This window comes from Callorhinus ursinus, unplaced genomic scaffold (assembly GCF_003265705.2).
Source record: "Callorhinus ursinus isolate GAN/ISIS: 27379988/994484 unplaced genomic scaffold, GSC_fseal_2.0 scaffold25, whole genome shotgun sequence".
Taxonomy (NCBI): domain Eukaryota; kingdom Metazoa; phylum Chordata; class Mammalia; order Carnivora; family Otariidae; genus Callorhinus; species Callorhinus ursinus.
In genome coordinates, this window is record NW_027397087.1 from 17,002,132 (window position 1) to 17,025,440 (window position 23,309).

General features: G+C 38.9%; 1 protein-coding gene and 1 long non-coding RNA gene across 3 annotated transcripts in view; one reads left to right on the plus strand and one right to left on the minus strand.

The window, feature by feature from the left end:
* Positions 1 to 23,309, minus strand: part of SPPL2A (signal peptide peptidase like 2A) — a 155,757-nt gene that overhangs the window by 74,478 nt on the left and 57,970 nt on the right. The window lies entirely within an intron of this gene.
* LOC141369998 (uncharacterized) overlaps positions 1 to 23,309 on the plus strand; it is a 105,264-nt gene that overhangs the window by 24,118 nt on the left and 57,837 nt on the right. Inside the window, exon 2 of one of the 2 annotated variants that reach the window (XR_012373623.1) lies at positions 15,256 to 15,348. This is a non-coding gene — a long non-coding RNA (uncharacterized lncRNA). Of the gene's footprint in view, positions 1 to 15,255; positions 15,349 to 23,309 lie in introns of those variants that run through there. The other variant, XR_012373624.1, reaches the window with a different exon arrangement.

Below are 23,309 nucleotides of genomic sequence, written 5' to 3' on the forward strand. Positions count from 1 at the left end.
GAATTACAGACCAATATCCTTGATGAACATGGATGCAAAAATTCTCACCAAATTACAAGCCAATAGGATCCAACAGTACATTAAAAGGATTATTCACCATGACCAAGTGGGATGTATCCCTGGGCTGCAAGGCTGGCTCAACATTCACAAATCAATCAACGTGATACAATACATTAACAAAAGAAAGAACAAGAATCATATGATCCTCTCATTAGATGCAGAAAAAGCATTTGACAAAGTACAGCATCCTTTCTTGATCAAAACTCTTAAGAGTATAGGGATAGAGGGTACATACCTCAATATCATAAAAGCCATCTATGAAAAACCTACAGCGAATATCATTCTCAATGGGGAAAAGCTGAGAGCTTTTCCCCTAAGGTCAGGAACGCGGCAGGGCTGTCCACTATCACCACTGCTATTCAACATAGTATTAGAAGTCCTAGCCACAGCAATCAGACAACAAAAAGAAATCAAAGGCATCCAAATCGTCAAAGAGGAAGTCAAACTCTCACTCTTTGCAGATGATATGATACTTTATGTGGAAAACCCAAAAGACTCCACCCCAAAACTGCTAGAACTCATACAGGAATTCAGTAAAGTAGCAGGATATAAAATCAATGCACAGAAATCAGTGGCATTCCTATACACCAACAACAAGACAGAAGACAGACAAATCAAGGAGTCGATCCCATTTACAATTGCACCCAAAACCATAAGATACCTAGGAATAAATTTAACCAAAGAGGCAACGGATCTGTACTCAGAAAACTATAAAATACTCATGAAAGAAATTGAGGAAGACACAAAGAAATGGAAAAACATTCCATGCTTATGGATTGGAAGAACAAACATTGTGAAGATGTCAGTGCTACCTAGAGCAATCTACACATTCAATGCAATCCCCATCAAAATACCATCCACTTTTTTCAAAGAAATGGAACAAATAATCCTAAAATTTCTATGGAACCAGAAGAGACCCCGAATAGCCAGAGGAATATTGAAAAAGAAAAGCAAAGCCGGCGGCATCACAATTCCGGACTTCCAGCTCTATTACAAAGCTGTCATCATCAAGACAGTATGGTACTGGCACAAAAACAGACACATAGATCAATGGAACAGAATCGAGAGCCCAGAAATGGACACTCAACTCTATGGTCAACTCATCTTTGACAAAGCAGGAAAGAATGTCCAATGGAAAAAAGACAGTCTCTTCAACAAATGGTGTTGGGAAAATTGGATAGCCACATGCAGAAGAATGAAACTGGACCCTTTCCTTATACCACACACAAAAATAGACTCCAAATGGTTGAAAGACCTAAACGTGAGACAGGAGTCCATCAAAATCCTAAAGGAGAACACAGGCAGCAACCTCTTCGACCTCAGCCGCAGCAACTTCCTAGAAACATCGCCAAAGGCAAGGGAAGCCAGGGCAAAAATGAACTATTGGGACTTCATCAAGATAAAAAGCTTTTGCACAGCAAAAGAAACAGTCCACAAAACTAAACGACAACCGACAGAATGGGAGAAAATATTTGCAAATGACATATCAGATAAAGGGCTAGTATCCAAAATCTATAAAGAACTTATCAAACTCAACCCCCAAAGAACAAATAATCCAATCAAGAAATGGGCAGAAGACATGAACAGACATTTTTCCAAAGAAGACATCCAAATGGCCAACAGACACATGAAAAAGTGCTCAACATCGCTCTGCATCAGGGAAATCCAAATCAAAACCTCAATGAGATACCACCTCACACCAGTCAGAATGGCTAAAATTAACAAGTCGGGAAACGACAGATGTTGTCGGGGATGCAGAGAAAGGGGAACCCTCCTACACTGTTGGTGGGAATGCAAGCTGGTGCAACCACTCTGGAAAACAGTATGGAGGTTCCTCAAACAGTTGAAAATAGAGCTTAGAACAGGTGATTTGCAAGAGGAATGTGATTTCTCTTTTGGTCACAGACCATGCTGCTTGAAATATCAATCTTTATAATTTCATAACCACTAAGTATTTGTATCTAAGGTGCTATATAAAGATAATTTGTTATAAAGTAAGTACTTAAGTATATTTTTGTTTATGTTATTTGGGATCTGCTTATTAAAGTGTTCTTGAAACCCTACTCTTGTCAACATTCACCCTGCGGCCAAGTCTAGAGTACTGTACTAGCTATATATTCAATTCTTTTATTTATTTATTTATTTATTTATTTATTTATTTATTTATTTGAGGGAGAGAGAATGAGAGACAGAGAGCATGAGAGGGAAGAGGGTCAGAGGGAGAAGCAGACTCCCCGCTGAGCAGGGAGCCCGACGTGGGACTTGATCCCGGGACTCCAGGATCATGACCTGAGCCGAAGGCAGTCGCTTAACCAACTGAGCCACCCAGGCGCCCCCTATATATTCAATTCTTAAATGTGGGTTGGAATAAAAATTATTCTAGAAATTTAGTACAATCCACAAAATAAATATACTTTAAATACAGTTCAAAGAAAAAGAAAATAGAGCTACTATATGATCCAGTAATTGCACTACTGGGTATTTACCCCAAAGATACAAATGTAGGGATCCAAAGAGGTACGTGCACCCCAATGTTTATAGCAGCAATGTCCACAATAGCCAAACTGTGGAAAGAGCCAAGATGTCCATCGACAGATGAATGGATAAAGAAGTTGTGGTATATATACACAATGAAATATTATGCAGCCATCAAAAGGAATGAGATCTTGCCATTTGCAATGACGTGGATGGAACTGGAGGGTGTTATGCTGAGTGAAATAAGTCAATCAGAGAAAGACATGTATCATATGACCTCACTGATATGAGGAATTCTTAATCTCAGGAAACAAACTGAGGGTTGCTGGAGTGGTGGGGGGTGGGAGGGATGGGGTGGCTGGGTGATAGACATTGGGGAGGGTATTTGCTATGGTGAGTGCTGTGAATTGTGCAAGACTGTTGAATCACAGATCTGTACTTCTGAAACAAATAATACAACATATGTTAAGAAAAAAGAAAAAGAAGATAGCAGGAGGGGAAGAATGAAGGGGAGTAAGTCGGAGGGGGAGATGAACCATGAGAGACGATGGACTCTGCAAAACAAACTGAGGGTTCTAGAGGGGAGGAGGGTAGGGGGATGGGTTAGCCTGGTGATGGGTATTAAAGAGGGCACATTCTGCGTGGAGCACTGGGCGTTATGCAGAAACAATGAATCATGGAACACTACATCAAAAACTAATGATATAATGTCTGGTGATTAACATAACAATAAAAAATTAAAAAAAGAAAATAGAAATGATTTTGATTTTCATGTGTTTATAAATCTCTCAATAGGATGTTTAATGGTAAACAACTAGAAAAAATGCAAGTAATTCCATGATCAGAGTTCCTTAATAATATGTTAAAGTAGTATATTTTGATAAAGTATTCTACTTTCTAAAATTGTGTGTTTAACTTTTAGTGTTAGAAGGGTGAAGGGTTAGCAAGAGGTTGAAGAGATTAATAAATAGACTGTATTAAAATCTCCTTTTTCTAGTCTTGTGATTAATCCCTCAGGAGTTTTTAAGGTGGTGTGCTTTCTTTATTCCAAGTTTGTATCAAAGTTTGTAATCTTAATCTTATTTTAAAAACAACAAAGCAACAAAACGATTCCTAGGTACTCAGCATTGATCAGTGCTATTATACTCTTGTTTCACAGACAACAAAGCAAGTCTCTGAAAAGCTAAATAACCTAGCCAAGGCATCAGGTGGAATTTAAACTGAGGCTGACTGACTTCAGGGCCCATAGCTTTTTCCAGGCTTACTTACTCAGTAGACAAAGTGAGAGCAAGCAGCACGATAATCGACAAGAGGGTGAATGAAAGTTAATCTTTACTTTCTAGTGTGTATTTAAATCTGGGCCATCAAGCAAAAACTTCAAAGAAATGTTCTTTATTTTCCTGATCTGCTCATGCAAGAAATGTTCTTGCTGCATACCCTTGGGGATTCTTTTTTTTTTTTTTTTTTTTTAATTCCCTGAACCACTGCAAGAGTGGGTGGACTGGACACATTAAACAGTCATAATATGAAATCAGCTGTGACAGGCCTTTCTGTGCCCTGTCATCAGCTTCCCAAGTGTCAGAGAGGTGGCTCAATCTGTACTTCAAGTATGTGTTACCACCAACTAGAGAAAAAATAATGTACTGGGAATACACTGCCAATCATTTAAAGATACAACAATCTTAATTTCTTCTTAATAATCCCATTAGACAGTTTGTAATGGGAAGTTCAATCCAGTAATGGTGAACAGAATTTTTTTTAAGAGACTTCATTTTTTAGAGCAAAATTGAGTGGAAAGTACAGAGCGTTTCCATATACCCCCTGCCACCCCCCACATGCACAGCCTCTCCCATTATCAACATCCCCCACCAGAGTGGTACATTTGTTATGATTGGTGTACCTACACAGACAAATTATCAAAGAATAGATTTTTTTAACTTGAAAGATCTAGTTGTCTGATTCCAAATGACCCAGCCACACAACTGATGCATTCATTGTGAACATTCAGACTAAGTATTACCAAATGTAGCCTTTAGTTAGAAATACATATTTCTAGAATGATATGCAGAGAGTTTCTGAAGATTTTAATAGGGTATTTTCCCCCCAATGGAAATAGCTTTATACTTTTTGTGTTTTTTTTTCACCTTGATTATTTCTCATTGAAATTTAAAAATCCACAGGGGCAGGAAAAGATAGATTGGCAGGGTGCCCCAAAAAAAGGTCTGTGTGCAGACTGACTCTAGCCCTGACTAGTTTTGAACCATTCTCATTGTCATAAAGTAATGAGAGTGGGAGAAAGCACTCTCCTTTCTCCTCCAACACAAGCTGGAAAAGTAGAATTTCTGTTTGGAACCAGCAGAAAATGTGTTGGAAACAATATCATGAATAGTTAATATTTATTGATTAAATAGCATTTATACTATGTGCTAGACACTATGCTAAGCCCTTTGCATACGTTATTTCATTGAATCCTCACAAGCATCCTGTGAGATAGATATTATTATTATTCTTCCCATTTTACAAATGGATAGAGGCTAAGTATCATGCAGAAAGTCACATCACACTGGTAAATTGCAGTGCTGAGATTTAATTTCAAGTGTATTAGAGTAGGATAACTGGTTTAACAATCCTGAAATCGCAGTGATGCAACACAGTAAAATTTGTTTCTTTCTGGGGCAATGTGCAGCATTGATGGTCCTCATCAGGTGGCTCTCTTAGGCAACTCACCTGTAAGCAGTGATTCATGTACCCAGTCCCTTCCATTTTGTGGCTTGAGCATGTTGTAGCTTCAAGACCTCCCCATCATCGACCAGCCTGATGGAGTGATGGAAAGAGCATGGAAAACTGAATAGGATGTTTCATGGCTAAACCTGGAAGTGGTGACATCATTTTTGCCCATATTCCATAGGTAGATCTCAGTCACATGATTCCACCTAGCTGCAAGGGAACCTGGAAAATGTGGTTAAGCTCCATGTTCCAGAAGAAGAGGCAATCTGCATGTTGGTGAACCCAAAAAATCTCTCCACGGCAGGTTTGTCTGATGCAGGACTCTTAACCACTAGACTCTGCTGTAACTTTACTCTCCTTCCCTAATCTTTGACCAGAGGGAAAGTATCAAGTCTGATACTTAATATCACATGACATAAACCCATTTGGGAGTTTAAGTAGCAATAAGAAGTAGTATAGTGCAGCCACTGTGAGTCCAGGAACTAACTCTAAACCTGATGACCTACTTATGAACTAGGAGACCTTGAACAAGTTTCTGAATCTCGGCTTTTCTTCATCTATTATTGAGAATAATAATACTTTCCTTCGCCTGTCTCATAGATTCCTGTGAGGGACAAAGGAAATATTTTATGTAAAAACATTTTGTAAAAAGTAAAGTGATTTACAAATGTCAGAGGTGGTGGTTGTTATTATTATTACTTCTTAAGCATCAATATGATTGGTATAGATAATAATATTAGAGAAGAAGAAATCACCATGAGTTGGGCTGGTCAGGGGATGCTTTGTGGGAGAGGTGGAATTTGAATCTCACCTGGAAGAATTAATATTTCCACAGTAAGAGAAGTGGGGAGAGGGCATTCAAGGCAGGGAGTGATGGACCATCGATCAAGTAGAAGCTGGAAGGAGCAGTGTGCTTGTGAAGCACTGGAAAAACTGCTTTTTCTTGAAGGCTTCTGAGGTTGAGGTAGTCAGGGCAAGTATTCAGGCTGCTGTCACCTCTGTCTCCCTTCAGGATGTGTTGAGACATTTCTCTGTGGGCCACTCACGTCTCTGCACATCTTGCAAGTGAGGCACTCATTGAATTTTGTTCCAGACTACCTTTTCAAGGGTGTTTGATAGCATTAGTGTGTCCCTTTGGAGCAAAAGGCAGGCTTGCTGACTGCCCATTATAAAAGATTCAAGGGGAGGTAGCAGCCACCTCCAACTCAGCATCATGACTGCTTTCAGACCCCTCATGAAGCCCAACATTGTCAAAAAGAAGACCAAAACGTTCATCTGGCACTATCAGACTAATACGTCAAAATTAAGCATAATTGGCAGAAGCCCAGAGCCGTTGACAACAGGGTACAGAAAGGATTCGAGTGTCAGATCTTTATTCCCAACATTGGTTATGGCAGCAACAAGAAAATGAAGCATAGGCTGGCCAGTTCTTTCTAGACGTTTCTGGTCTATAACATCAAAAAGCTGGAAGTGCTGCAGATATGCAACAAATCTTACTGTGCTGAGATTGCTTACAATGTTTCCTTTAAGAACCACAAAGCCATCGTGGAAAGAGCAGTGCAGCTAGCCATGAGTCACCAAACCCAATGCCAGCCTGCACAGTGAAGAAAATGAATAGACAGCTCATACACAAGTTTTACTTGTTTTAAATAAATCCATAAAAACTCTGCAAAGGAGGGGTGCCTGGGTGGCTCAGATGGTTAAGCGTCTGCCTTCAGCTCAGGTCATGATCCCAGGGTCCTGGGATCGAGTCCCGCATCGGGCTCCCTGCTGCTTGGGAGCCTGCTTCTTCCTCTGCCTCTCTCTCTCTCTCTCTCTCTCTGTCTCTCATGAATAAATAAATAAAATCTTAAAAAAAAAAAAAACTCTGCAAAGGAAAACAAAGATTCAGGTTCTCTCGGCTCAGAGTTTTTCACGTTAACCGGTATTAACTGGCTCTATTCACATTGCCTGGTAGAAATTAAGTTTGGGGGGAACTGGCTTTAAAAAAATGCAGATACTGTAGCTACTACTACTGCTGTGAGCAATAAACTATTTTTGTCTCTGACCCAGGAGTCTCATATCTTCTACCATCCATGAAGCTGTGACAGGCTAACTTGTTAACTTGCAAGTAGGGCAAAACTCAGACCCTCTGCATTTCTTAATAGAGCCTGTCTCTAGGAAGGATTTCACTGAACAATACTACATAACAGGCAGGATGCTAAGTGCTATGGATATCAAACCAAAAGGCACAGTTCTTGCCTACAAGGAGCCTCCAGTGTCCAGACTGGGAACTTACTGAGGTTGGTATTAGTAGAATTTCAGCATAGCTGAATCACTAAGCTAGTGAACATGAAGCAAGGTCAAACTCAGACTAATAAAACTGTAACCACAATTGTGATTACAGCCCAACAAAAAGGTAGAGACCATACGGTTTTTAGTCCTCTTAGAATAGTATATTTTCTACAAATTGCAGGAGTTGAGAAACACAGAAGTACATGGAGACTTTAAAAAGGCTTTAAAACAGTACCCTTCAGTTGCTGGAGGGGGAGGTGGTTGGGGAGAAGGGATGACTGGGTGGTGGGCATTAAGGAGGGCACTTGATATAATGAATACTGGGTGTTAATATGCAACTGATGAATCACTAAATTCTACCCCTGAAACTAATACTACACTATATGTTAACTAAATTGAATTTAAATAAAGAATTTAAAAAACCAATACCCTTCATTCCTCAGGCTGCTAAGAGAGGAGATAGCTTATAGACAAACTTATTCTTTCTATAATCTTTCCCTGAATAAAGTGTCCTGAAGGATGACAATTGGATTATCATTTTCTGGCCCAGAGATCAATGAGTGTGTCTGCTGCTGGTGATGTTTGTAAGTGGGATTTTTTTTTATTATAAGGTTTTTTTTTTAAGATTTTATTTATTTATTTGAGAGAGAGAGAATGAGAGATAGAAAGCATGAGAGGGAAGAGGGTCAGAGGGAGAAACAGACTCCTTGCTGAGCAGGGAGCCCGATGTGGGACTCGATCCCGGGACTCCAGGAATCATGACCTGAGCCGAAGGCAGTCGCTTAACCAACTGAGCCACCCAGGCGTTCCTGTAAGTGGGATTTCTAACTCTGGGATTGCATCTAGGATGGGAGAGAAGGCAGGTACTCTGTTAGATGTGGGCATGGCCAATGAATAAAACTGTACTATGAAGGGCAGGAAAGTCACACGTAGATGGAAAAGGATCTAGAACCTTAAGGCCATAGTCTATGAAACAGAATTGGTTTCACACTCAGGACCCAAGAAACTCTGAATTTTTAATAGATAGGGGCTCTGCCAGAAAATGGGATGAGGACTTACGACAATAAGGAAGTGAGGAAACTCAGCAGGCAAGGTACATAGTAGTCCAGGCTTAGATGGTGCTAAGGGTGCTAAAACAATTTAGTAAATCAACAGGATATTCTAGGTTTTTATGACAAACTACATATGAATAGGTACTATATGGTGTTTGGCAAGAACTGAGTACCCACCACCAGCACTTATTATGTGACAGCATAAAACCAGGTACTTTATACATGTGGCAGGCATGAGTTTGGTCTTTGCACTGGGAGCAAGAATCCATTCATTCAACACGTGTATTGGCACTGTTCTAGGTACTAGTGATAAAGCAGTGAACAAGACAGACAAATCCCTATCCTATTTTATTTAATTAATTTATTTAACATTATTTATTTAACATTTATTTATTTGACAGAGAGAGACAGTGAGAGAGGGAACACAGTAGGGGGCAGTGGGAGAGGGAGAAGCAGGCTTCCTGCTGAGCATGGAGCCCGATGCAGGGCTCGATCCCAGGACACTGGGATCGTGACCTGAGCGGAAGGCAGCCGCTTAACCGACTGAGGCACCCAGGCGCCTCCTATTTATTTATTTTTTTAAAAGGACCTTAGGGATTAGCTCTTCCAGCCCTCATTTATTTTTTTTTAAGATTATTTATTTATTTATTTATTTATTTATTTATTTATTTATTCATTTATTCATTTGACAGGTAGAGAGCACGAGCAGGGGAAGTGGCAGGCAGAGGCAAAGGGAGAAGCAGGCTCCCCCCAGAGCAGGGGGAGCCTGATGTGGGACTCAATCCCAGGACCCCGGGACCATGACCTGAGCCGAAGAGTCGCTTAACCAACTGAGCCACCCACGTGCCCTCCCTATCCTATTTTATTCTAAATGAAGTTAAATCTAGCTTTAAGCCACCCTGGTCAAAGGAGATGAGAAATCCAAGATTTGCCATGTTTATTTTTGGGAGGGGGGATTCATTAGGGGTGTCTGTACCTCTTCCAGGTCCTACACACTCCAGAATATTGTGAGACAGGCCTTCTGGTCTTCAGACTACATGAGCATTTGTCATCCATTTCCTTATAGTCCTAGCCCACCCCTGAAAGTTACAGGGCCTAGAACAAGATTACAAAGAGAGGTTCATATACCATGTATTAAGTATTTTAAAGTTATAAAGCAACCTGAAAACCCGTTAAATAAAATAGGCTCTATCATTCTATCTTGATAAATATAATTTTGTAACAAGTTGTGGAAGGCCTGGTTTGAATTAAGAAATTGGGAACTTCTTGTGATGTAGGAAAGGTTGTTTTTGGCCCTAGCTGTGGCCCGGTCTCTTTCTCTTCCCACCCCAGCTCTGTCCTGCACAATAAGGGAACTTGCATGCATGTGTGTGTATTGTCCAGCCTGTATATATGAACTCTGTTTGCCAATCCTCACCTCTGCCAAAAGGTTACAGTTTAACTGTCTCTCAAGTGAGGGTGTACACACAGGCGCATGGCTGCCGTTGGGAAGATGGACCCTGGAAAGATGCTGGTGCAGAACTTGGACATAGTTCAGGGTAATCGGGGCTGGGAATTCTGGGATCTCAGGTATGTGGAGCATGGTCTAAAAGAGTGAGATGTGGGCTTGGCGTGTACATGTCCCTTGCAGACCTCCTGCCTCATAAGGAAGGATGCAGCCCATGGAAGGCGAAAGTGGGGCCCTCTAAAGTGTTGGAGGTAGGGTGGGAGCTTGTTTCACCCAGATCTATAAGTGACACTGTCTTGTGGGTGAATGATTCCACTACTTCTAAGCAGGGCTTAGCCCAGGGATCTACAACTGGGAGACTTGAAGTCTCAGCCACCCATCTTGCCCCCTGAGATGTAGCACATGGCAAGTCAGCCATCATCATCAGTGGCCCCGGATCCAACTACTGTGTGGCAGTAGGGCACATGTCCCTGAGTCTCTTGAACCCATAAACACATCCCCCTAAACATAGGGAGATGTTCCCCAAATCGCTTTCTCTCTAATGTCTTGTCCACTTCTTTTTCTCCCAACCCCTGGTGTCTCCTAGCACCTGGAACAATATATAGCTGTATCATCTCTAAGACTGAGTTGTGTTCTGAGTGTCAGGCAACTTTTAATCTTGGCCCTGCAACATTAAAGCCATTAACCACTCCTTGAGGCAAACTTGGCTACTTTCCCTTGGGTGGGGGAGGCAAAAATACCTACTGCCCCAGAACAAGATACAGATTAACATCGCAAACAGTTGCCCCAGCAAATAGAGGTGATATTCATGGAGATATTGTGGGTTCTGTCCTAGATGACTACAATAAAGCAAATACTGTAATAAAGCAAATCAAATGAAGTTTTGGTTCCCCAGTGCATATAAAGTTATGTTGACACTATCCTTGTAGTCTATTAGGTCTGCACTAGCATTATGTCTAAAAAAACAATGTACATCCCTTAGCACTTTATTGCTAAAAAATGCTAACTATCATCTGACCTTTTGGCGAGTTATAAACTTTTACCAGTGGAGGGTCTTGTCTCGATGTCGATGGTTGCTGACTGCACAAAGTGGTGGTTGCTGAAGGTTCTGGTAATTTCTTAAAATAGGACAATAATGAAATTGTTGTATCAGTTGACTGTTCCTTTCATGTACAATTTCTCTATAGCATGCGATGCTGTTTGATAGCACCTCACTGATGGTGAAACATCTTTCAAAATTGGAGTCCATCCTCTCAAATCCATCAAATTAGTTGATAATTCTGCTGCATTATCAACTAATTTATATAATATTCTAAATCTTCTGTTGTCATTTCAACAATCTTCACAGCATCTTCACCAGATTCCATTTCTAAAAACCACTTTCTTTGCTCATCCATATGAAGCAACTCCTCATCCATTAAAGTTTTATCATGAGATTACAGCAATTCAGTCATGTCTTCAGGCCCCACTTCTAATTCCAGTTCTCTTGCCATTTCTACCACACCTGCAGTTACTTCCTCCACTAAAGTCTTGAACCCCTCAAGGTCATCCATGAGGGCTGCAATCAACTTCTTCCAAACTCCCATTAATGTCAATATTTTGACCTATTACCATGAATCACTAATGTCCTTATTGGCATTTAGAATGGTGAACCCTTTCCAGAAGGTTTCAATTTATTTTGCCCAAATCCATCAGAGGAATCACTACCTATGGCAGCTGTAGCCTTATGAAATGTATTTCTTAAATAATAAGATGTTGAAAGTTGAGATTATTCCTTGATCCATGGGCTGCAGAATGGATGTCATGTTAGCAGGCATGAAAACACTAGTTGTACATCTCAATCAGAACTCAGGTTACCCCATGCATTGTCAGTGAGCAGTAATATTTTGAAAAGAATCTTTTTTTCTGAGTAGTAGGTCTCAATGGTGGGCTTAAAATATTTAGTAATCCATGTTGTGAAAAGATGTGTTGTTATCCAGGCTTTGTTGTTCCATTGATAGAGCACAGGCAGAATAGATTTAGCATAATTCTTAAGGGCCCTAGGATTTTTGGAATGGTCAATGAGCATCGACTTCAGCTTAAAGTCACCAGTTGCATTAGCTCCGAATAAGAGAGTCGCTTGTCCTTTGAAACTTTGAGGCCCGGCATTGACTTCCCTCCAGTTATGAAAGCCCTACATGGCATCTTCTTCCAATAGAAGACTGTTTTGTCTACATTGAATATCTGTTTAGTGTAGCCACCTTCATTAATGACTTTAGTGAGATCTTCTAGATAACTTGCTGCAGCTTCTACATCAGCACTTGCTGCTTCACCTTGCACTTTTATGTTATGAAACAGCTTCCTTCTTTAAACTTCATGACCCAAACTCTGCTAGCTTCAAACTTTCCCTTGCCTCTCTCAGCCTTCACAGAATTGAAGAGAGTTAGGGCCTTGCTTTGGATTAGTCTTTGGTTCAAAGGAATGTTATGGCTGGTTTGATCTTCTATTCAGACCACTAAAACTTTCTATCAACTGTTTGACTTCCTCATCATTTATAGGTTCACTAGAGTAGCACTTGTAATTTCCTTCAAAAACTCTTCCTTTGCATCCACAACTTGGCTGTTTGGCACAAGAGGCCTAGCTTTCAGCCTATCTGGGTTTTTGGTATGCCTTTCTCATCAAGCTTAATACTTTCTAGCTTTTAATTCAAAGTGAGAGATGTGAGACTCTTCCTTTCACTTGAACACTGAGGGGCCATTGTAAGGTTTTTCATTGGCTTAATTTTAATATTGTTGTGTCTCAGGGGATACAGAGGCCCAGTGAGAGGGAGAGAGATGGATGAATGGCAGGTCGGTGGGACAGTTAGAATACAAACAGCATTTATCAATCAAGTTCGCTGTCCTATATGGGTGTGGTTCATGGTGCCCGAAGAAAAGTCCAATAATAACATCAAAGATCACTGATAACAGATTAGCATAGCAAATGCAATAATAATGAAAACACATGAAAATGTGAGAATAATCAAAATGTGAAGCAGAAATATAAAGTGAGCAAATGCTATTGGAAAAAATGGTTCCAAGAGACTGGCTTGGCACAAGGTTGCCACAAAACTTCAATTTGTAAAAAACAGTTTCTGCAAGACGCAATAAGGCAAAGTGCAATAAAACAAGGTATGCCTATACATATTATTTCATTCATTTCTTTACAACAGTCTTACTGAGAAAATGATACCAAAGTTCAGGAAGATTAAACAACTTGCTGAAGGCCATAAAAGAAAGAGAAGAACAAGAATTCAGTTTCAGAGTTCTCTCATTTCAAGGACCATGCTCTTTCCCCATCCATGCTACCATCTATCACCACACTTATGAGCCTTAAAGAACTTTAGAAACAAATTTATGAAACTGTCAGCCAAAAGTGTATAATCTTGTGTACCTCTTCCATTCATTAGAATAGATCCTGTGATTTGTTTTTTGAGATACCAGAGCATTACAAAAGATGCAATGAGAGAGGAATTGGGGCCTGTTAGAGGACACATTTCTATTATATGATCTTATAGCATTTTACCAAAATACGGACTGTATGTTGGGCAGCACTAGGGAATTAATCAACTCATTTTGCATTATTGTTTTAGTTCCAAAAAGTCACGAAAATGCTCATCAAAAAAAGCCAGACATTGTCAAACATAAAATTAGATAAAAATAACTTGTAAATAAAATAGAATTGATTGTGAAATGTTGCTTGGTCAGTTCTTATTATTTGCCATCTTCTTGTTTCCTTATTCCTATCACCCTGTCAGGGCAGCTGTGTTCTCCTGAAGGGCAGGGCAGAATGACTCCTCAGGTCTTGTTTTGTTGGTGGTTTTATATTGCTCATTGTGAGTTTCAATAATAATCACCCAGGGTAAAGAACAAGGATTTACTGTACTGTAAACTTTTAAATCATGGAACACAAAACTTTTTTCCCCATTATTTTTATGTTAAAATTCAGACACCATCAAATCCGGATCCTAGTTGCCTTACTGACACACTTAAAAAGTGAGTAGAGGAAATAAGCTAGGGAAGAGGGGAAAGGGGCCAAGCTCGAGAGCAACTTCATGAGGTCCTGACTTTTGCCTGATCCTGTGGGGAGCTCCAAAGCATAACTTATGCCTCAGGGTTTATCCAGGCTTCAGTAAAAAAGCTGGGCTTTCATATTCAGGCATCAATCAATGGCTATGGTTCCCCTGGGGCAATTCTGGATTTCTGCCAATATGGGCAAAGCAGTTTCATTAGAAGCAAAGCAAACAGAAGCTGGAAGATGGCCCCCAGAATTGATCAAAAAGGATCAGAGGGATATGAGTGGTACACAGACAGCATCAGCTTTGCCAGAGATGATCCATAGTTTGTAATTCTTTCATTGTAGGTTTGATTCTCCTGATCACCAGACAAAAGGTCTACAACATCCAGTAGTGGTGGAGGAAGAGGGTCTTGGTGATTTGAATTATTAGACTAGCCTATGAAATTTAAACAACCCCCTACCAAGGATTCTAGGGGAGTCAGCCTGGTAAGAATATGGTCATATGTCCTTATGTAGAATAAAAAACCTTCAGGCAATTGGTCACTGAAAATATACACTATTTCACCAGGACTATAGGGAAGGCAAAGCATTTATCTGACTCAGTCCTTATCTTGAGATGCTTACACTATAGTTGGTTAGATGAAATTCACACGTATGAAACAAGTATGAACAACACTATATAATTAGATACTGTTGGATTCCGGGAAAAGAGAAATAGAATCCCTTTGGCTATACTTTTTCAGAGACTCACAGTATGAGTGGTGAATAAGGTCAGATCAAGCCCATGCATGCAGTCATTCAACCAACCTGGGTGTGCCAGATGACAAGCTTGTTAGGGCTGAGGGTTGGCAGGACAGATCAGAAGATAGTATGATAAGTACAATGATTAAGGGTGGACTTTGGGGGATTATTCGGGTGCTGTTAGTATTTTTTAGTAGAAAGCTCAATTACTGTATTTCATTGAATCTAAGATGCCACGAATTATAAAATTTGCCATTGTTTTATTCAGCATTAAGAAAGAAAAAACCCTTCCAGTTAAATGCAGTACCTTCAATTGTGAGACATATCCCAGTTGCAGAGGTGTTATAATGTGAAATAAATGTTCGTTTCAGAATTGATGAAATGGGGCTGCAAGAGACATGATTTGGCTTAATCCTTTCCTCTGGCTGTCTTTTGCTTTTACAGGACAGACAGAAGAGTACCCACTTGTTCCCTTCTATAGTACTGAGGCCTGTCAGTCTCTGCACTTCCCTAAGGGAAGAAGAAAAATGGCAACAGGTAGGCCTTTGGTTTCTATCTCTTACTCTAATAGAACTAGCTCAATAGTGTAACGGAGGCCAATAATAGTATTTGAAGTGGTAGCTAATATTGATCAGATGTTTAGTATAAACACTGGACTATTGTTTTATACCTATTACTTAATTTAATTTAATTCTTACTTAATCCATTGAATAAAGGTATTAGTATATCTGTTTTACTGATAGATAAACTGAGATTTAAAGAGGGTAAGCAATTTGCCTGAGGTCACAGAGCTGCTAAGTACGAGAGCTGAGACTGGAATGCAGGTCTGTCTACTTCCCAAGGTTATGTTTTTAACCACTCTCCCAGTAGGGGATTTGATAAGACCTGATTTCTTGCAAAGGAAGAAAAGGTATTTCTTTGCAGTCAGCATTTACCAGTAACATCTTTTCTTAGGGATCTTTCAGAGAGCAAAACATGGTTATACCAACTAAAGAGAAGACTGAGTGAAAACCCACCTTAAATTATGACTATATTTCTGATGTCACTCTTGCATAACCAGTCTTTACACAGTCTTTGCGAATTATACTGCTAGATAATGAATTTTAAATTGCATGTCTAAGTAGACTAAGAACTCTATAGTTAGTGGGTTATATTTAAGTGACCACAGAATAGATAAGGTGCACAATTAAAGAGCACATTCCTTCCAAACCCCTAATTTGTGTTAGGATATTCAATTACCATTCTCTATGTGCAGGCATGAATTTTGATCTAGTAGCAATGAAGTCAGGCCCAGAAGTCTGCAGGTTCAGAATTATTTATCAGCAAGTATTACTTAACCCACATTTGACACAACTGTTTACATTCACAGATAATTTTGGATATCTGAATTTAGAAGAGGTTGGCTAAACATTGATAAACCTGAGGTAATAGAATTTTGGGATAGAAATGTCAGTTTGCTAGCATCTTAATGGGGTTAGTCTGATCACCCTATAAAACTGGACCAACGATTCTCAAACTGTTGGGTCTCAGGACACCCCACCCCCCTTTTTAAAAAAGATATATTTATTTAATTGACAGAGAGTGAGAGAGCACAAGCAGGGGGTAGCTGCACAGGGAGAGGGAAAGGGAGAAGCAGGGATCATGACCTGAGCCAGAGGCAGACGCTTAACCGACTGAGCCACCCAGGCATCCCTAAGGACACCTTTATACTCTTAAAAAATATTGAGAACCCCAAAGAGCTTTTTTTTTTAAAAACTTTATTTATTTATTTGACAGAGAGAGACACAGTGAGAGAGGGAACACAAGCAGGGGGAGTGGGAGAGGGAGAGCAGGCTTCCCATGGAGCAGGGAGCCCAATGCGGGGCTCGATCCTTGGACCCTGGGATCATGACCTGAGCTGAAGGCAGACGCTTAATGACTGAGCCACCCAGGCATCCCCAAAGAGCTTTTGCTTATGTGGGTTTTATCTATCACTGTTTTCCATATTAGCAATTCAAATGGAGAAATTTAAAAAGTATTTATTAATTCATTTGAAATAATAACTCCATTACATGTTAACATAAATAACATATTTTATGAAAATAACTATATTTTCCAAAGCAAAAAAATAACTTTTCACAAGAGTGGCATTGTTTCACATTTAAAAAAAATCTCTTTAACATCTGGCTTAAAAGAAGACAGCTGAATTCTCATATTTGCTTCTGCAGTCTTTTGTGATAATATGTATCATGTGACCTCTGCAGAACTTTAATATTCACCGTGAGAGAATGAAGGCAAAAAAGGGGAAAAAAGCTTAGTATTATTATGAAAATAGTTTTGACTTCATGAGATTCCCGTAAAGGTACTGAAGACCTCTAAGGGTCCCCAGACCACACTATGAGAACCACTGAACTGGAGAAATGGGCTATTCATAGTTCAAAGCCACAATTAAAGAGCTAAAATGATATCAGGTAAGATACCTTCTAATGATCAATATTCTTTAAGAGTTTTTGTCAACATTTTTTTATTGTGGTAAAATATATATGACACAAAATTGACCATTTTTAAAAAAAGCTTTATTTATTTATTTGTCAGACAGAGAGAAAGAGAGAGAGAGAGCACAAGCAGGGCGGTGAGGCAGGCAGAGGGAGAAGCAGGCTCCCTGCTGAGCAAGGAGCCCAATGTGGGACTCCATCCCAGGACTCTGGGATCATGACCTGAGCTGAAGGAATACTAACTCCCTGAGCCACTCAGACATCCCAAAATTGACCATTTTTAAGCGTACCGTTCAGTGGTATTAAATGTATTCACATTGTTATGAACCATCATTACCACCCAAATCCAGAACTTTCTCATCTTCCCAAACTGAAATTTATACTCATTAAACAATAACTCCCTCTTCCCTCTTTCCCCAAGCCTCAGGCAACCACCATTCTATTTTCTGTCCTTATAAATGTGACTATTTGTAGGTACCTCATAAGTGGTATATTATACTTACACCTATTGAATCATATGGCATTTGTCTCTGTGTGACTGGCTTATTTCACTTAGCACAGTGTCTTTAAGGTTGATCCATACTATAGCATGTATCACAATTTCATTCTTTTTAAAAGCTGAATAATATTCCATACTACATTTTAAAAATCCATTTATCTTTTGACAGATGTTTAGGTTTTTTCCACCTTTGGACTATTGTAAATAATGCTGCTATGAACATGGATATACAAATATCTGTTCACGTCTCTGCTTCCAATTCTTTTGGCTATCTACCCAGAAGTGCAATTGCTAGATCATATGCTAAACTCTGTTTAGTATTTTGAGGAACTGCCATGTAGTTTTCTTGTGTCAACATTTTTACCACTAATTTCTTGCTAAAAGTTTTTTGTTGTTGTTTGTTTAAAAATTTTTTGAGTATAATTGACACTAAAACTTTTAAAATACATTATTCATAATACTGAAATATTTTTTAATTGACATTAAAACTTTTAAAATACATTATTCATAATACTGAAATATTTTTTTATTTTCCTTGGATTTTTTCAATAACTAACAAAAACATTCAATGAATAGCTCATGGATTTGATATATGATATAAAGAATTATGAGTTCTCTGGATGATAGCTTTCTCATAGCCCTAGCTTTCAAGAAGCTCTCAAACCAAAGTAGAACATACAAGTTAAATTCTACTGGAAAAAGAATAAAGATAAGAGAGAAGAAATAATATCTTTTGGGCACTGAGTATGTTCCAGGCATTATTCTAGGTATTGGGGATATAGCAATGAACATAATGGAGTCATTGCCCTCAAAGATGAGCTATAGCTTATTGTAAAAGTTCTGAAATGGTGATCTTCAGATGGTCTGAGGTCTTTCTCGTCTGTCAGAAAAATCAATAGTTCATTACTATGCCAGGGTCTATCCTCACCAGTGGTGCAACATTGGACACAGTTCCAGTAGTCTGTATCCCTGTCCACTCAAGAATTAAGGGAGAGATATCCATGAAATGCTAAATGCTAACACCCAGAACTCCAAGGGCCAGAGGAGAAGTTTCTAGAGTTTCTTTCTAGAAAGAATAGAGGAACAGAAAAGGATAAAGAAAAGAGAAAGCTTGTCAGAGGGAAGGAGTAGGTAGTGGTTCTAGATAGGTTTGTGCTCCCTCTACCTTGAGGCTCTAAGCTTGTGGTCCTCATAGGTGAATCTGGACTGTGACATACCCTCAAAGTCCTGGGCAGATGGAAGATGGGGTGGGCTCAATTGATTGCCCACTTATCCTTCAAGGAGCTCCATGGCTAAGTAGCAAAGGGATTCACAGCAGAAATGGTCTTTATCTGGTAATTGTGGTAGAAGGTGTTAAAATTATCCAGATATTTCTCCCTCCCTACTCCACCTCATTCTTTTTCTCTTACTAGCCTTCCTTTCCTCTCAAATTATTACTTGCTAATATGCAACTGCATATTTGAGGGTGATGAGTTTTTTTGTTGTAAATATTCTGCAGTAATTACCTATGTCAAAATATCCTAGTTCAAAACAGATTTGCCACAGGAGAACTTTAAATTAAAAAAAAACAAGATTCATTTACATTTGTTTCAAGTACAGCAGGATTTGTATGAATTCCGGGAAGGTGAAAAATTGTCAAATATGAAAACTATGATTTCTGATTTGCTATTCTTCTGAACAGGTAAGGAAACCAATCCCAACACTCAATCAATCCTATGCTATGAAAGTTATTAAAAAACAGTGAAGCACTCCTTTAACTATGACAGTTTATATACTCCAGTGAAATTCAGTTTTGAACCTGAACACAAGGAATACATTGGAATGATATAAAAACTTCCCAAGGCTTAAAAATACACATAAAAAAATCCATAAGAGAAGGCCTTGATTACTTATTATTTCTCCTAGAAGATATACTAATGTTACACAGAAGAAGAAGGAGTTAACATTGATAGTAATAAACAGTGCATATCATACACTGCAGGAAAAACAAAAAAATAGTATTATATTAGAATGAAGGTAAAGAACACCAAAGAAAAATTTTGAAATACATTCTATATCAGTAAGATTCATGACTGACAATATAGAATGTGAGCCCTTCGTAGGTTATTGTTAGAGACTATGTATTTCCCTTTTTTTTCATGTCTCTCTTGATATAGAGGATGATTCTAAGGTTCTGATATGGTCTGTTTTGGTTAGTCAAGTCCAGTCTATACTAATAGCAATTCTGCTGGCTACAACATCCACCAAAATGGTAGGAGAAGCCATTCTTACAGAAAAGAGTGAAAACGCAGTTCAAGCAATTTAGTGTTAGAATCAATTATGCCTTTAAAAAAATGTGAGTTGGGTCCAAGTGTCAGAACATTTCTACATTCATTATTTCAGTATTTATTGGGTGCCTGGTATGGGCCAGGCACTGTGCTAGGTACTGGGTGTACAGTGGTGAACAAAATAAACTGTACTTAGCAGTTCCAATTTTATTAATTCTGTAATGATATTCATTTGGCCCTTGTGCCAGTTACTAAATATTGTCTCTCACCTCCACACCCACCCTTCTATACTCTTACTTTGTGAGGCCAGAGCTGGGACCATGGAAACCACATTTCTGCTTTGTCAGTTTCTCTCTGTTAGGTGCTTCTTATAGGAAGTGTCAGAGAGAGACTTTTTAAGTCTGGAAGAGGAGAAGGGATTTCCTCCTTCTTTCCTGTGGGTTTCTTCTCCTTTTTTTTTTTTCTTTTCAAGGTTTTATTTATTTATTTATTTATTTATTTATTTATTTGAAGGAGGCCCGGGGCAGGGGGGGGGGGGGGGGTGGTTGGGAGAGGGAGAAACAGACTCCTGGTTGAGCAGGGAGCCCAACCTGGGGCTCGATCCCAGGACCCCGGGATCATGACCTGAGCCGAAGGTAGACGCCTAACGACTGAGCCACCCAGGCGCCCCTCTTGCTCTTTTTCATGGTACCCCTGCCTCACTGATTCACCCTGGCTGTGCCGCTTTGCCCTAGGAGCAGCCCAGCTGGCTGCACAGTCCCGTTTATAGTCACAGTTTGTTTAACGCTTGTGGAACCAGCCTCATCATAGCCCCTCAGAGACCACAGGGCCAGCTGGCCAGTACCCCTTCTTAGAGTTCTGGGTCCCAGTTCCATGGAGCCCCTCCTCGAACTAAGAGACCCCAGTACCAGCTAAGCAACACTCCCTTCTCAGAGGTCTGGTATTAAGTTCCTTGGGGCCCCTTCTCAAAGCTTCTAAGTTTTAATTATTCTGGAAATAATCCAGAGGAGTGGAAACTCCTCCTTGCAATGTATCTGCATCTGTATCTATATTTTGTTTTAATATATATCTATCTTATATCTAATCTTTGTGTTCTCTTTTTCTTTTTCAACTTTTCAGTAATTAGTTAATAATTCTTTAACTCCTTTGGTTAGAATAACTACTGTTTTCTGGCTCCTGATTGAACACTGACTGAGATTGTCTTAATTTGTTTTGTAAATTCTCTTTTACAGATCTCATTTTGTTTGTTTGTTTGTTTTCACTTTATAATAAGTTCTTATCTTATCATAAACATGCCAGCACAGAGAACTCTTGCATTTTTCTGTTCTTTATGTTTTCCAGAAGGCATTTGTTATGCCATGATCCTCTCCTTATTACTGTTTTCTTTGCTGAGTATACTTGCTTTGTGTTTTCTTTTATCTTGTTCATGCTTGATATTTTTCATAAATTTTCTTTTCATCTTGCTCATCCATAACATGGACAATTCTTTTCTAGACATGTTTTACTCTGATACAGTATGGGTAAATCACCCTTGGCATCCTTTCTTCTATCTAACAAGTGTTTGTCTTTTCCTATAGCTACAGTTTGAGGATTCATATCAGGAACAGATTTATCAAGATCCGTGAGATGAGAAATGAATGCACTATATTTTCTTATTATAGAATCTCAGTAGTTGTTACATAATAAAGTCTCTCTCTGCTGGGCTATGACCTTTCCTAATTTCAGAAGCCTCTCTACAAATATGAATCATGCTGAACAGAGTAAGATCATGTTTTTATTTTAAAATGAACAATTAAGGGCAACTTGTATTAGGTGTATAACTAAGTAATGTTCCTTAAGAAACTTTTAATTTTACCTTTTAGGTTACAAAAATAATGTAACTTCAAGATTAAAGAAAAAAATGTATCATACAACCTTACTATCCTTGTTACTACTAATTGGATCAGGGCTGTGATTTTGGACCCTGGTCAGAGGTCTATGATATATAATCTTTTGTAAAAGCTCTACCCAACAAAGACCCCAATATGGCATAGTGAATATCCAAAACAACCAGTCTTTTTGAAGGCATTTGAATTTGAGAACTCACAGATATAGTTTGGTAGTAGTAGGAATAGCAGAAATAGAGTTAAATAGTATCCATGTCTCCTTAAAAGCAGAGTACCAGCGTATTGAGAGGTTAATGTTATGTTGATGATGACAATACAACTTAATGTCTTATATTTTAAGACTTTCCAGTTTTGGAACTGTGTGCTGTTCCTACAAGCCATGTTGTTATCTCTCAGTAAACCACCATTACTTAACATGGCCTGAAACTTAAAAGAGTATAACTCATAACTTGTTTCTGGTTGTTTATTATTATATATAAACATGCCTTATGCACATAGTTGTAATCTTCTGTTGAATTATTTCCATAGCATACACTCTTAGAAGTGGTCTTAATGACTTCAAGAAATAAAAATTTTGGGGGCGCCTGGGTGGCTCAGTCATTAAGCATCTGCCTTCGGCTCAGGTCATGGTCCCAGGGTCCTGGCATCGAGCCCTGCATCAGGCTCCCTGCTCAGCGGGGAGCCTACTTCTCCCTCTCCCACTCCCTCTGCTTGTGTTCCCTCTCTCATCTCTCTCTGTCAAATAAATAAATAAAATCTTTAAAAAAAAGAAAAAAGAAAATAAACATTATGATTTTTGCTACCTATGTTGCCATATTACTTTCCAAAAGAATTGTAGGAATTTATTAGCAAGATTTGACTATAGACTTTATTACAGTCTCATGTGTTAATTTCTTTTTGCAATTTTATAGGTATACAATTGTATACTAAAGCCTTCTTAGCTTGTATTTCTTTGATTTATATATATTGTCAAGAAAATTTTTGACAAACTGTATGCAGACCGTAAGTTCACATGCTCTATGGACCAGCAGACACAACTTCAAAACTGCAAGTTAACGATATTTGAGTCAGCAATGTGTGAATCTTAGATTGAATTCTATTGTTTGTACACTTGAAAACAAAGACCTGATTAAACATAAACCACAGTATGAGATTGACAGGCTTCTGCTTGGACTAGACATGATCTCATCAGTGCTTCAACAAAAGACTACTCTTCATTGCATTAATTTTGATGTGAGGATTAGCTTTTATTCTCTTTTATTTTGGTCTTAAATAACAGAAATAATCAGAATGAAATGATTGATCTCAGAAATTTTTTGCTCCTTAGACCAGTTTTGCACTCAAACACATCTATAATTGCCAAAATAATGCT